Genomic DNA, 15000 nt, shown 5'->3' on the forward strand with positions numbered 1-15000 from the left:
AGGAAAGAGGTAAGGGAGAGAGGAGAGGGAGCGAGTGGAGTGAACGCGGAAAGTAAGCAGAGGGAAGAAAGGAGGAAATAAAAAGGAGAGAGAGAACGGACAAGCAAAGAAGGTTAGAATGAGGAAGAGGATGTAGAAGAAAGACAAAGAAATGGAAGAATAAGGGAAGAGAGAACAACAGAATACGGAAGATTGAATGAAAAATTAGGATGCGAGTAAGCAATAAAAATAAATAAATAAATAAGAAAAAAAATCAATAGGTAAAGATGCGAAAATGAGAAGAGGAAGGGAGAAGAAGAGGGGAGAGGAGACGGAGAGGGGTGGGGAGGGGAGAGAAGGAGAGAGGAGGAGGGAGAGAGGAGGGAAGAGGGGAGGAGGAGGGAGAGGGGAGGGAAGGAGAGAGGAGGAGGGAGAGGAGAGGAAAGGGGAGAGAGAGGGTAGGGGAGGGGAGAGGGGGGGGAGCCATACCATCTCAAACACGTAGATGAGGCTATTCTGATGCGCGCCGGCAGTAGATGGGAGGAGAGGGGGGGGGAGGTATAGAGGGGGAGGAGGGGGAGAAAATGGGGTGATAAGGGAGCGGGAGGGAGTTTTGATAACTTAAAGAGGCGTTTAAAGGGAGAGAAAAATGGTAGACGGATAGTGGGAGGGAGGGGAGGGGGGATGAAAGATGGAAGAAGGGGAGGGGGGATGAAAGATGGAGGAAGGGAGGGAGGGAGAACGAAGAAGGAGCTAGTGGAGAGGGAATAAAAGATGGAGGAAGGGAGGGAGGGAGGACGAAGAGAGGGGAAGAGGATGGCAGTGTTGCAAAGACTCCTTGATATACTGAAGTGTTTTTTCGTGTTTTCAGTTTGCCGGTGCGAGGGATGACCCGGCTGACGGTAGCTGGTGGGGGGGGGGGGGCAAAAAGGGGAATTAAGTGGGGGAGGAGGATATAAGGGGAGGGGGGAGGAAAGGTAAACGTAGGGATAAGGTAGGAGAGTATAAGGGAGGGAGGATAAAAGGAGGGATGAAGAAGGGAGGGTAAAAGTGGGGATGGAGGGAGGGTAAAAAGGGAGGGAGGGAGGAAGGGTAAAAAGGGGGGAGGAGGGTATAAGGTGAGGGGAGGGAGGGAAGGGAAAAGTGGGGGATGAGGGAGGAAGGTATAAGGGGTATTAAGGGAGGGGAGAAAAGAAGGGGGTGAGGGAGGGAGTATATAAGGAGAGGGAAGGAGGGAGGGTAAAAGTGTTGATGAAGATGGAGGGTAAAAGGAGAGATGAGGATGAAAGATTAAAGGGCGATGGGCGAGGGAAGGCAAAAGAGAATAAGGATAGGGAGAGCAATAAAGGGATGGAGGAAGGAAGGCGAAAGGGAAGAGTAAGGAGGGTGAGGGAGGAAGAAGAGAAGAAGAGGGATGAGAAGAGAGAGCGAGAGAAGAGGGAGATAGCGAATGGCGTGTGAGGGAGATAAAAAGGGAGGAAGCGTGAGGAAGGGTAAGTTGGAAAGAGTGAAGGAGGGTGAAGAGGGAAAGAGGGAAGGAGGGTGAAAAGGGAAGGGTGGAGAGGGAAAGAGGGAAGGAGGGTGAAGAGGGAAGGGTGGAGAGGGAAAGAGGGAAGGAGGGTGAAGAGGGAAGGGTGGAGAGGGAAAGAGGGAAGGAAGGCAGGAGAAGGAGGTGGGAAGGGAAGCCGTGAGCGGGTTTATTATTTACGGAATGGATAAGCGCCTCAGCCTTTTTTTTTCTTTTTTTTTTTTTTTTTTAGAAGGACTTTTTTATTAGGGCGACAGGTGCCTTATCTCTTTCCGCCTCGTCTTTCTTCTTCTCGCCCATCCCTTCTCCTCTCTTCCTCTCTTTCACTAATTCAGTCTCTCTTCTCTCTTCTCTTCTCTTCTCTTCTCTCTCTCTCTCTTTCTCTGTCTCTCTCTCTCTCTCTCTCTCTCTCTCTCTCTTTATCTTTCTCGTTGTCTTTCCCTTTTTTTGCCATCCTTTCCTCCCCCCTCCCTTTTTCTAGCACTGTTTCTCGCTTTCTCTCTCTCTTGCAATGATTAATGAGGCAGATTCAAGTGTTATCATTAATCTGTTCTGTTATCAACACTCTTTCTCTTGCTCCTGAATAGCCGCCTGTTCCTCTCCCTTTCTTTCTATCGTTTTTTTCTTCCTTCCTTGCTTCTTTCAGTCCTCACTCCATCTCTCTCTCTCTCTCTCTCTCTCTCTCTCTCTCTCTCTCTCTCTCTCTCTCTCTCTCTCTCTCTCTCTCTCTCTCTCTCTCTCTCCTCCCATCCTTCTCCCTCCTTTCCTTCCACCAATCTCTGTCTCTCTCGGTAACAGAGAAAACACTCAGCCAGTAAGAACAATATACTAAGCGGTAATCACGGCCGGTACACGCAAGATAATGCAATGCGTAATGTAATGGCACACATGCAATCACACACACACACAAACACACACACACACACACACACACACACACACACACACACACACACACACACACACACACACACACACACACACACAGACTAAATCTATCCATCAATCAATCTATGTAGTTACCCATATACTCAACCATCTATACCTTTAAAAACCGCGCAGTTGTCACCTTAAATGGAAATGTGAAACGGAGTTCAGAGGGGGTGCAGCCTTTGAATAATTGAGGAGGTCACCTGTAGTTTTCCTATGCATGTATCCCTTCAGGCTTCTAACACTGTTTCCTCGGGTGTGGGAAAAGTGTGATCCGTAGGAGGTGTGGAGATCTGTGTCGTAGTCATGAATATCTGTCTATCTCTCTCTCTCTCTCTCTCTCTCTCTCTCTCTCTCTCTCTCTCTATATATATATATATATATATATATATATATATATATATATATATATATATATATATGTATATATATATATATATATATATATATATATATATATATATATATATATATATATATATCTGTCTGTCTGTGCGTGTGCGTGTACATGTGCATGTTCGTGTGCATGTTCGTGTGCGTGTGCATGTGCGTGTGCGTGAACATGTGCGTGTGCGTGTGCGTGTGCATGTGCGTATATATGGATGTATGCGTATGCCTACATATATCATATTTCTATATCTGTAACTAAATCCATAACTTCATTTATCTATCTGTCTGTCTATATATTATGCTTGTATGTATGCGTGCATTAATGTATTTATAAATCTATTAGTTAATTAATCCATCTATATACATACATACATATATATACATATATATATACATATATATAATAATAATAATATATATATATATATATATATATATATATATATATATATATTAGAGAGAGAGAGAGAGAGAGAGAGAGAGAGAGAGAGAGAGAGAGAGAGAGAGAGTGAGTGAGTGAGTGATAGGGAGACTAATAACCAGAATTGACACTGTGCTCGCGGTTGTGTACATATGTCGCTGTACACGAAGATGATAATTTATTCATGCTGTTACACATTCCCGCTGACCGACCAGATCACGTGTCGGCGCTACACGAAGTATTCCCAAAGCAAAATGAACAAATGAACTCGCCCTGAACAAGTTGAATAATCCATGGTTGTCTTTTGAACTTCGTCCACTCGGTCAGTCGTTCATCGATCTTTCAAATGAATAACGTATTATTATTGAGTACACTGTCCTTATCCAGCTATAACAGGTAACCGACTCTTTGTTACAGGTTCGGACATAAACAGGAAATTTACTTACGGTGACGGTGTTGCAAATATGATTAAAGATTCTCGCCGTTGGCTCTAATTAGAACATAATGTCAACATGACACGTTGCATTAATAGTTCATACAAACTGTTACGCGTGTGATAGATGACTAATCAGTATTGACACACCTCTTTTGCATGAATAGAGCGCCATTCGGAAAATCACCCAGGAAACAGGTGGAAAGCACAGGCAAACAAACCACCATAGCATGTTCGAACGCCTGGCAGCGCTGTAGGATGTTTTAGTGTACGAGAGTTTGGACCGAGAGCTCGGAGTTCGGCCTGCCAGAATGTCGGGGTTCAAAGTTGGGCTGGGACTGCGCCGGCGCACTAGTTACCGGGAGGGTTTAGCAATGGACAGCGTGGTGGAGGGCGCAGCCCACGACACTCCGCGCAAACACTCCTTTAAAACCAACATACAAGTTCCAAACGTGAAACTCAAGAAGTTCCGTAAATATGACACATTCATCTGGCTCCGCGAACCGCACAAGGACAGTAGCAGCAACCCGGACCGACCTCTCAACAGGCTTCGCTCCCTCAACTCACTGTAAGTAAACACAAACTTCTTCAATCACAATACATCCACGTGTACAGGTATTTACATTCCCCATGTATCACGGTTCACCTGTTTCAACGGCATTTCATTTGCTATCTCGACTCCAAGACCAATGTATAATAGTGGGTCTCGTAACTTATCGTCTTTTTCCCAGGGTGCGATGTGCGAAGAACGAACTTCCAAAACGAATATAAAAACTGTGATTTGTGAGTGATTCATTAAAAAAAAAAAACATCTGTATCATTTTCAAGTTCAAAAAAGTTAACTATATGTGTCTGTATTTTTATTGTGTTTAATTACACGCATCGCGCTATTCCGCCGTTCGATCTTCCAGACTCAAGAAAATTGGAAATTGAAAACAGAGAAGGAGAAAAAAAAGTGGCGGAAAGAGAGAGAGAATATATATATATATATATATATATATATATATATATATATATATATATATATATATATATATATATATTGTGATTTCGATCCTTCGATATTTCGCAGCGTCGTCGCAATGGATGAAATATCTGCCTTTTCACTACCAGAAAAAATAAGTGTATTGTATACTACCATTGACAAATATCAGTGACGGTAAAAGGTATGATAATTAGAAGTAAAACAATGTATCTTGGAAAGGAAGAGAAAAGAAAAGGCCAGAGCAGGAAAAATAACTCATATTACGACGATCTGAAAAGAAAAGCGGAGAGAATTTTATTTTCGGCAAGTCCGTGGAAAATGTAGTTTCTTGGACAAAAGCGAGGAAGACACGCGAAGTCATAATTAAAATGATAATCATAATAGCAACGAGAAAAATGATGATGGCAGTGAGAATGATGATGATGATAATGATAATGACAATAAGACTACAACAAAATAACTGCTACCGGTACTAACAGTGATGTTAATAATGAAGATAACGCAAATAACAAAACTAATGGTAATTATTATATGAAAGATCTAGGAATTACATCTTCATGTTGTGACATAGACCAGAGCGAGTGCGCGGAAGACGAGGTAAACACTGCATTAACTTCCGTAATATGATGTCCTAACAACATTTCAATGTGCATACTCTGATAAAACTCAAGTGAGCAGAAAATAAGTGAATGAGAGCGGTGTTGACGATTTGAAAATAATGGCGAATGTGAACATAAAATGTGGTTCACTGTTGCGTTTATTACAAGTTATGACCAAGTGGAAAAATGTCCTTGTCATTGTGAATTGGATCGTGATACTCTGTTGGGAATGATCGTGTTTCCAAGTTAATGTAGTTACTGTTATTATCGTAGTTATTGTAATCATCGTCACTTTCGTGATTATCGTTATTGTTATTATCTTGAGTGTTATTGTATGACGCATTGTGTTGATGACGTTGTTATAATGATGATAAGGATATTAACATCCTCACTACCACTACTGTGCTGAAAAAGCACTGTAATTGCATAGAGGTAATTAAGTTTATTCTTCACTGTCCCTCCCCCCCTCCCTCCATCCACCCACCCCCGAAAGTACCATGTGGATGTCATTCGTGTCGTTATGATTACAGTTATTAGCCAAGTGCAAATAACCAATTTGTGAAACGCCTTCTTGTGTTATTACTGTTATTATCCGCATTTGCCTGTTTATTTTTATTATTGCTAATCATAGTTGATGGTGTCCTTATTTCTAATGGTGAAGGATATTTGGTAATTGGGATAGACTTACCTTTGTTGTTTTTTGTGTCTTTTTGGTATTGTTAACTTCTTTTTGCAAAGTTTCTGTGTATTTTAAGTATAATTGCTCATAAAATATGATGGTCTTCCTGTGGAATGTAAATGTGTCAGGAGAACTTCCTTATTAGCCTCTCTCTTCCTCTCTCTCACTCTCTCTCTCTCTCTCTCATTCTCTATCTCTCTCTCTCTCTCTCTCTCTCTCTTTCTCTTTCTCTCATGATCTATTTCACTTCTTATATATCTATCTCTAAAAAAATGTACGTATTCTTTTCTCAATAGAAAGCTCGAAAAAAAAAGTTTTTCGTAAGACCTCTCAATTTTTCCTAAAGATATCAATAACGTATTGCTGATATGCCTTCCCCCTTTTTTTCAGCCTTTTTCAAGTCAAAAATGTGAATAGAAAGAAGGGGGTGATTTTTTGCCTGATTTCGCACGGAGAAAATTATTATTCGAGTCATTTTAGAGTTAATTTTTACTTTTATGTTACCGGCGTCTTTTAGCCTACGTCTTTAAAAAATGATAGTAATGATGTGAAAATGATCGAATTTTATTAAATGTCAAAAAAAAAAAAAAAAGGAATCCTTGGGTGAAAAAATAAAGCAAAGACAACCTTACTTTTTTTCTCTCCCTCCTATATCCTAAGTGGATAATGGTATCGGTCATTCTCGTAATCTCCTTATCGAATTGCGAGATAGAAAGAATAATGGTAATAACCAATTTACTATCGTTCTGTCGCTTAGGGCCTTCGGGGACGGGTCTTTCGTTCATTTTCGTTCATTTTCTCTCTGCATGTCTGTGTCTGTCCCTAATGCTCTCTCTCTCTCTCTCTCTCTCTCTCTCTCTCTCTCTCTCTCTCTCTCTCTCTCTCTCTCTTCTCCTCTCTCTCTCTCTCTCTCTCTCTCTCTCTCTCTCTCTCTCTCTCTCTCTCTCTCTCTCTCTCTCTCTTTCTCTCTCTCTTCTCTCGTATGAAATGTGGCCACGAAAGCATATCGATTATATTCGTAGAAGTAATAATGGCAATGAGGGAGACGATAGTGATAAGCAACAGAAGCGATAATATGATTGCGATTTGAAAATCACCATTGAATCAGAGATGGTAGTTATTTATCGATATCAGTCCGCAAGTTTATTATTTCGTATATTATTATGATAAAATTAATCGTGGCGCTAATGATCATCAACATGGTAGGGTATCACTTTTTTATGCACAGTTTGTTGAAGCTTATAATACCATCAGTATGGATTATGATAATTATATCAACCACAGCACCTTGGCAGATTTCCTTCATACGCTGAATCATCCCTACGTGATATTGCGATAGACCTAATTAAGCCATCTCGAGTGTATATCATGAGGGAAAACGGACACAGGCAGCAGCAGCGTTACCAACAATAGGAAGAGTAAGAGCAAACCAAGAATATCAACATATTAGCAACAACAGAAAAATAAGGCATTTTATTACCACATTCAACAACAGCATCATCACTACAAACAAGAAAGCTCATATTAACAACAACAACAAACAGTAGTCTCTGTAAAATAAATAAAAAAATAATAATGAAATGAAATTAAATAAAAACTTAATCACAGTACACCCATCATCACAATAAACAGCAAACCTCACAACAATAACAATCAGTACTCTTAAAAAATAAATAAATACATCAAACATCACTACAAACAGCAAAGCTCACAACAAAATAAATAATGATAAATAAATAGAAACTTCAACGCAATACATTCGTCATCTCTACAAATAGCAATGCTCACAACAACAACAAACAGTAGTCTCTTACAAAAAAAAAATAATAATAATACATAGATAAAATGAAAACTTAAGTCACAATACATCTATCTTCACTCCAAACAACAAGGCTCACAACAACAAGAAAAAGTGTCACTAACATCAAGTAAACGGTAATTTTCCTTATGTTAACGCCAAGGATTTAGCAACAAACAACAGCAATAAACAGCATTTCCGTGGCTCTAGCTCTTCGTGTTTCGGAAACATTGGCTCCGGAACAACACCTAACTTTCTTCATCACATTAGTATAAGTCGAGAGCTGGGCAATTGGATTAACCTTAGGCCTAATATTGGTAGGCTCGGTTGCAAGTGGGTAGTTTCAGTATTTTTTACATATTTTTTCGGTCAGAGAGGTGCTTAGTTGTATATTACAATTTCATATATTGATTTCTTTCATTCTTTAAATTATTTTTAGGTGTAGAAGTTTAGTATTTGATAAGGGATATTGGCGAAGTAAAAGAAAATATGTATGCACATTTATCTTTGGCCAGGCCGTAGTTCTTGTTGTACAGTGGTATTGGCAATAGAAAAAGTAGCAGTATTACTACATCTACCACCGATATTTCATTATTATTTTTGGTAATACCGTCATTGATATTCATTATTGCTTACCTTATCATCTTCATCTCCATCATCATCACCACGTGCTCTACTATCCCTACCTCAACTAGACATTTCTACCGTATTATCGTGAAAATACAATATAACACAGTATTCCAATCTCCAGCAAATACGTATCGAGGAAGTAAAGCGTGTTACATACACCACACGGTAGGTTATCGACGTTCGCTTTCCTAAAGGGCATAATAGTCTTTGTATAGAAGAGAGAGTATATCAGATGGGAAGAAGTATTTTGTGTATGTTGTATATAGATAGATAGAGAGAAAAAGAGAGAGAGAGGAGGGATGGGAGAGATAAACATAGCCAAATCACGAAGAAAAAAAACACCAAAAAACACAGAAGATAAATACATATACTTAAATGAATATTGCCTCTTATATCAGCGTACCTTTACCTTTATAAGAGTTAGCGAGGTAATCAGAAATGTATAAACAAGAGCGAAGGGAAGAGAGAGAAACATTTTGGGGAAAATTAATTATGAATTGGAGTGGCAAATGAGTAAAGGTAGATGCATACAGATTAATGTAAAGTAATCAAGATTTACATATATAATATAATTATGGTGAATACGCTTGAATAAAAGAGACGTTCCGCCACATGGTACTGCTAAAGTTTCCGTTTCATATCTGTTATGGGCCTGATTCCGAGACGAGTCTGACCGGTTCTAAAACATGGCTAATGGAGCGCATTTAAGATCGATAAACAGATGCCACGTTAATGCTTAGCAAATAAGGTAACAAAAAAGGAAGAAAAGAGTTGTCTTTATTGTCCACATCTCCTTACGCCCATTTTATGTTGATATTCTTTTTATTCGTTATTTACTATATTAGCGTTGTTTTTTTACGTTTCTCACTTCCAATTCGTTTAATTTTATTTCATTTTTTTTCATTTACTTTTGGTGTCCTATCTTCTTACAAGACATCTGACGGTCCTTTCCTTAACATATAGACAGACTGACAGAGGAACCACCCCTCCCGAATAGACATATAGACGAGTAGCCAGACAGTCGTACTCTATTTTCCTTGATAGACTGGGACAAAACATTTCCGGAAAAATGGCATCCTTCTTTCATTTTTCAGAGGACAGAGCTTTCATTGTTTTGTCTTGCTCTCGGGGGGGAAAAGGGGGAACGCAATTGCCAGTGATTTCATTCTGCAAAAACCCCTTTACCAAACCCCCTTTTCCCATTGGTCTTTTCCCATACCCCCTCCTTTACTTTTTTACTTCTCTTTTTTCCCTTTTGCTCCTAAACCCTTTTGCTTTTTTTTTTCTCAAATTCTTTCTCTTTGGGGCCCGTCTTTTTTTCCTTTGTCCGGGGTTTTTTGTCTCTTTCTCTTTGTCTGACTGTCTCTTTTCTTCTCTTTTCTTTCTTTCCCTCTTTTTCTTTTTTTCTCTTCTCTTTTTTTCTCTTCCTCTCTCTTCTCTTCTGCTCTTTTTTTCTCTTCTCTTTCCCTTTTTCTTTTTCCCTTTTTTTTTCCTTCCCTTTTCTTTTTTTTTTTTTTTTCCCCCTTTTTTTTTTTTTTTTCCTTTTTTTTTTTTTGTTTTTCCCCCCCTCCTTTTCCCTTTTTTCCCCCCCTTTCTCTTCCCATCCCCCTTCTCCTTTCTTTCCCCCTCCCCCTTTCCCCTCCCCTTTCCCCCCCCTTCTTTTTTTTCTTTCCTTTTTTCCTCCCCCCACCCCTTTTTCCCTTTTCTTTTTCCCCCTTTTTTCTTTTTTTCTTCCCCCCCCCCTTTTTTTTTTCCCCTTTTTCCTTCTCTTCTCTTTTCCCCCTTCTTTTTTTCTTTCCCCTTTCTCTTTCTTTTCCCCCTTCCTCTCTCTTTCTCTTTCTCTCTCTTTCTCTTTTCTCTCTCTCTCTCTTCTCTCTCCCCTTCTTTACCTTTTTTTTCATATTTTTTTTTTTGTTTTCCCTAAATCCAAGTATGTGGTTGTATGGGGTTTTTTTGTGGTGTGGGTGGTGGTGCGGTTTGTGGGGTGTGGGGTTTTTGTGGGTGTGTGTGTGTGTGTTGTGTGTGGTGTGTGTGTGTGGTGGGTGCGCGGCGCGCCGTGTGTGTTTGGGTGTGTGTGGGGTGGGGTGGGGTTGTTGTGGTGTGTGTTGGGGTTTGGGTGTGTCGATCGATGAGTGCGTGTTTTAGCAGGCCGCTTAAATGTCTGACAGATTCGAACCCAACCCTGTCCCCGGGTTTCAGCCCCCACGCCCAAACAGCACTTTTCCCCCCTCACCCCCGGTAGCACGGACGCCCCCTTTTTGGTTTTTGTTTTGGCTGATAAGGGTTCCTCCCTCGGACATACGTTTACACGATGGTTTGTACCTACGGGGTCAATATCGAGAGATGTATGTATATTTTAAAAGGGCCCAGGGAGAAAGGTGGGATTGGGGTTTTAGGGAAGGGGGTGGGGGGGTAAAGGGGGGTTCAGCGGGAAAGGGGAAGGGGGGGAAGGGTAAGATTTGGGGGCCAAGATGCTAAATTAATGGGGGGACGCGAGGGGGGGGAAGGGTGTTAAATTTGGGGGGGGGCAAAAAAAAAAAGGAGGGGAAAGCAAAAACCCAAAAAAAAAAAAACCCCCCAAAAAAAAAAAAAAAAAAAAGGGGAAAAGGGGGGAAGACAAAAACGGGGGGAAAAAAAAAAAACAAAAAAAAAACCCCCCCCAAAAAAAAAAAAAAAAATATAATAAAATATTAGTGTTGGGTTTTGGGTTATGTGTATTATTTTTTGTTTTGTGTTGTGTGGTGGTGTGTGTGTGTGTGTGTGGGGGTTTGTATTTGTGTGTGTGTGTTTTATATGTGTTTAGTAAAAAAAATGAAAAATAAATACAGAAAAAGTAAGAAAATAAACAATATTTTATATACTTTAATATTTTCCAATCGGTAAGAGTCCCATCCCCGTACAAGTCCAAAGGGGACCCCCTCAACACCAAAAAAAGGGGAATTTTCACATTCAAAAATTTCGAAATATTTAATGTGTAAAAAAAGTTTTTCAAACCTAGGGGCTGATGATGTTAAAGTTTTCCAGGATTTTGCCAGTCATATATATTATATATATATAATATTATATATAATATAAAATATAATTTTTTTTTTAAATTTTTGTGTGGTGTGGGGTTTTTGTGTGTGTGGTGGTGTTGTGTGTTGGGGTGTGTGTGTTTTTGTGTGTGTTTTATATATCCATATATTTTTTTATATATTTTTAATATGAGTAGGTTATCATTTGTACACACACATTAGAATCCTGTTAGCCGGCCCCGAGGATTTAAAAAGGGGACAGGGAATTCCCAAGTTTTATACATTTCCGGTATAAGAGAGATGTCTAGAACTTTTTTTGATATTTTTGAAACGAAGCGAAAGGAAAAAGGGGAGCATGTAGAAGTAAAAGTAGAACCCTTTAAAACGTTGAAGTGTATTTTTGATGTGCAATTGATTTGGAAAATGGTAAAAAATTCGGGGACTTATAAAAAACAGATAAGGGTGAAAAATAATTTTTATTTGTATTTCAATTTAGTATGAAAAACCCCAGTTTTCTCTATTATGGTTGCAGAAACGATCAAAAATAAAGTATTGGATTTTCTCTAATAATACCTTTAGAACGTGTGTGTGTGTGTGTGTATATATAATACAACCTTGCATTATATACATATATAACATACCGCTAAGAGGTTCCAAGAGGATCTAACCACCGCACTGAACAGGCATCCGATTCGATATATTAAAGAACTGAAGTGTAGAAGGGGAATATACTCGAAATATGTTCCTCTTGGTTTAAGGGTGATGTTTGTTCTGACATATCTGGAGATTAACTGTAATTTAGGCTTTCTGATTGCTAAGATGAGTAAATAGTAGTGTAGGTAGATTAGTTAAGTAGATAGCAGAAAACTTTGTTCTACCACGAATACATTTCGGTATATATGTAATATACACGGTTACTATTTATATTTTATAGTTCTCATTTTGTTGCTGCGTATTGACCGTGTATCGCGCGCCAAAACACAACACACACACATACACCAATCACCTGGCCGTGTGCGAGCACATAGGAACGAGGACTGGACCAATGCTAGCGAAACCCAGCCTTGGGACTCAGCCCTGTGCCTATTTTGCAGTGGTCTTTTTGCGAACTCTGCCTATTCGTTTCCGTCTTACTCACCCCTTGACTACTCCTCTCAAGTGTGAGAGCCTGTCTGACAAAGATGATGGTTTGACTTTTCCGCCCTGACGGCCTGAGACCATGGCATGTTATTCCCTGTTTTGTTAGCCTACCTGCAGAGTGGACGGTTCTTCCCCAAACCATATCCATGGCTTCATGGCCCATGAGTTTTTACCCTTATTGGGCAATGAGGCTTGCCCCTACATCAATACCCCACAAATCAACTTACATCCTACCGATTCCCGACCATGGCTTCCACGTCTCCGAATGCGCACTACACCCACTCAACCTCTTACCTTATTCCACCCAGGTCAACATTTAGTCTCCAGGAGATATTCCTACTCTCCCAACATGCTCAACTTCACCTCTACCACCACAACCTTCTTCATCAACTACTCCATCCTCCCTTATTACTACTTTACAGCCGTACTGTCCACCTCTCCATAATACTACCTCCCTCAAAACTACTCACTCTTCCACACGCCCCCGTCCCCGTCCCCGACCCCTATCTCTACAAATATCTTAAATACTCTATTTAGCTCAGCCAAATGGGACCGATTTATCGTGATCCCTCCCACAGCTCCCTACTCTGGCAACACTCTTTTCTTCCAGCAATGTCTCCAAAAACAAATAGGCAAAGCCTCTTTCCGTAGCCGACCCGATCGTTCCCCTCTCGTCACATTAACACCTGAAAACCAAGCTATAACATTATCACACTCCCTTTGTGTCTTGTCTATACTTATCCATCAGAAAACACCTTATGCCGTTCCTCCCTTCCAAACCACTGTCCCGTGCACAATTTTCTGTTGTCATGTCCACACTGTAATGAGGCCTGTACCTCTGCTTCCCCCGACCTATCTTTCCTTCACCGACGTCCCAACCTATCAGAGATCCTTACAAAATCTCTCACTTTCTGCTTTGACAACCTGTTCTCCTTCCTCAGACGCATACATATCTTTCACTTGATCTAATCCCCTTACCTAACCCTATTAACTCATCGACTCCTTTACCCATTTTTTACTTTTCAATATTAATCTAGATAGTTGACGTATAGCAACTAACTACTAACTCAGCCGCCTTTCACTGCCCTTTACTGTACCTTTCTGTAGTGCTACATGACCATATATGTGTAGCATATTTATTTTGCTTTTAAACATTAACCATTAACCACACACACACACACACACACACACACACACACACACACACACACACACACACACACACACACACACACACACACACACACACACACACACACACATTTATATATGTGTGTGTGTGTGTGTTGTATATATATATATGTGTGTGTGTGTGTGTGTGCGTGCGCGTGTGCATGTGCATGTGTGTGCGACTGCACACATACATATGAAAATATGCTGTATATCTTTCAGATGATTTCATTAGAGTATGATATAAAGTCTTGCACATTGGCGTGTTTGTTCTGAGTTAAACTAAAATGGTGAAATCCTGTGTATTTTGTTTTGACAACTGTTGCTAGGATATACCTGTCTTTAATAACAAATTAAATATAAGTTTCAGCTTGTTATAAAACGAAAAAGAAAACGAAACAAGTAGATGTACGGGAATACAGCACCTACCTATTGATGTAATCATGAGGTAATGAAGATGATGATGGAATATTCGTAGCCATGAAAATGCCATTAATTACAGTGATATGATAATTTTAACATGAATAATTTAAAGTGATATGAAATTGATAGTTACAGTTGTCATGATGAGAATAAGAATGTGGAAATGGCTATAGTAGTAGTGTGTGTAAATGTGTGTTTATTTGAGACTTTCCTTGCATTTGCTGTAGAAAACACACACACACACACACACACACACACACACACACACACACACACACACACACACACACACACACACACACACACACACACACACAAATACACATGACCCCTTCTCCCCCCGTGAACACACTGTCATACGCACTTACACACACGATACTCCCCACACACAACCCCCCCCCCCTTTACACACACACAACTCCCCCTCCACAAACATCTAGACGCACGCACTCACCCCCCCCTCCCTCCCTCCCTCCCCATACACGTACAGGGAAGAGGAAGAAAGTGCAACAATGATGCAGAGGAAAGTGAAAACCCAATCACTGAGGCAACTATGACACAAGCAGTCAATCATAAAACTAAATGGATTTCTGTGGCCAATCAGACCAAGAAATTGTCTCTCCAGTGAAATTTGACTAATAAGTAATTTATACGCGGAGATTATCTGTAGAGAAAAAAAGCTAAAAACGCTGTCAAAAGGCGGAAAGATTATTGGGAAACTTTGCTTTTTCGATTTGTTACATTTTACTTTTTATCTTATTTCGCTTGATTTCTCATTTTCTGCCTCGAACTAGAGTTTTATCTATCTACTAGTGTGCGGTTGTGAATAACGTATATATATATAAATATATATATATATATATATATATATATAATATATA

This window comes from Penaeus monodon, chromosome 1, assembly GCF_015228065.2.
Source record: "Penaeus monodon isolate SGIC_2016 chromosome 1, NSTDA_Pmon_1, whole genome shotgun sequence".
NCBI lineage: Eukaryota > Metazoa > Arthropoda > Malacostraca > Decapoda > Penaeidae > Penaeus > Penaeus monodon.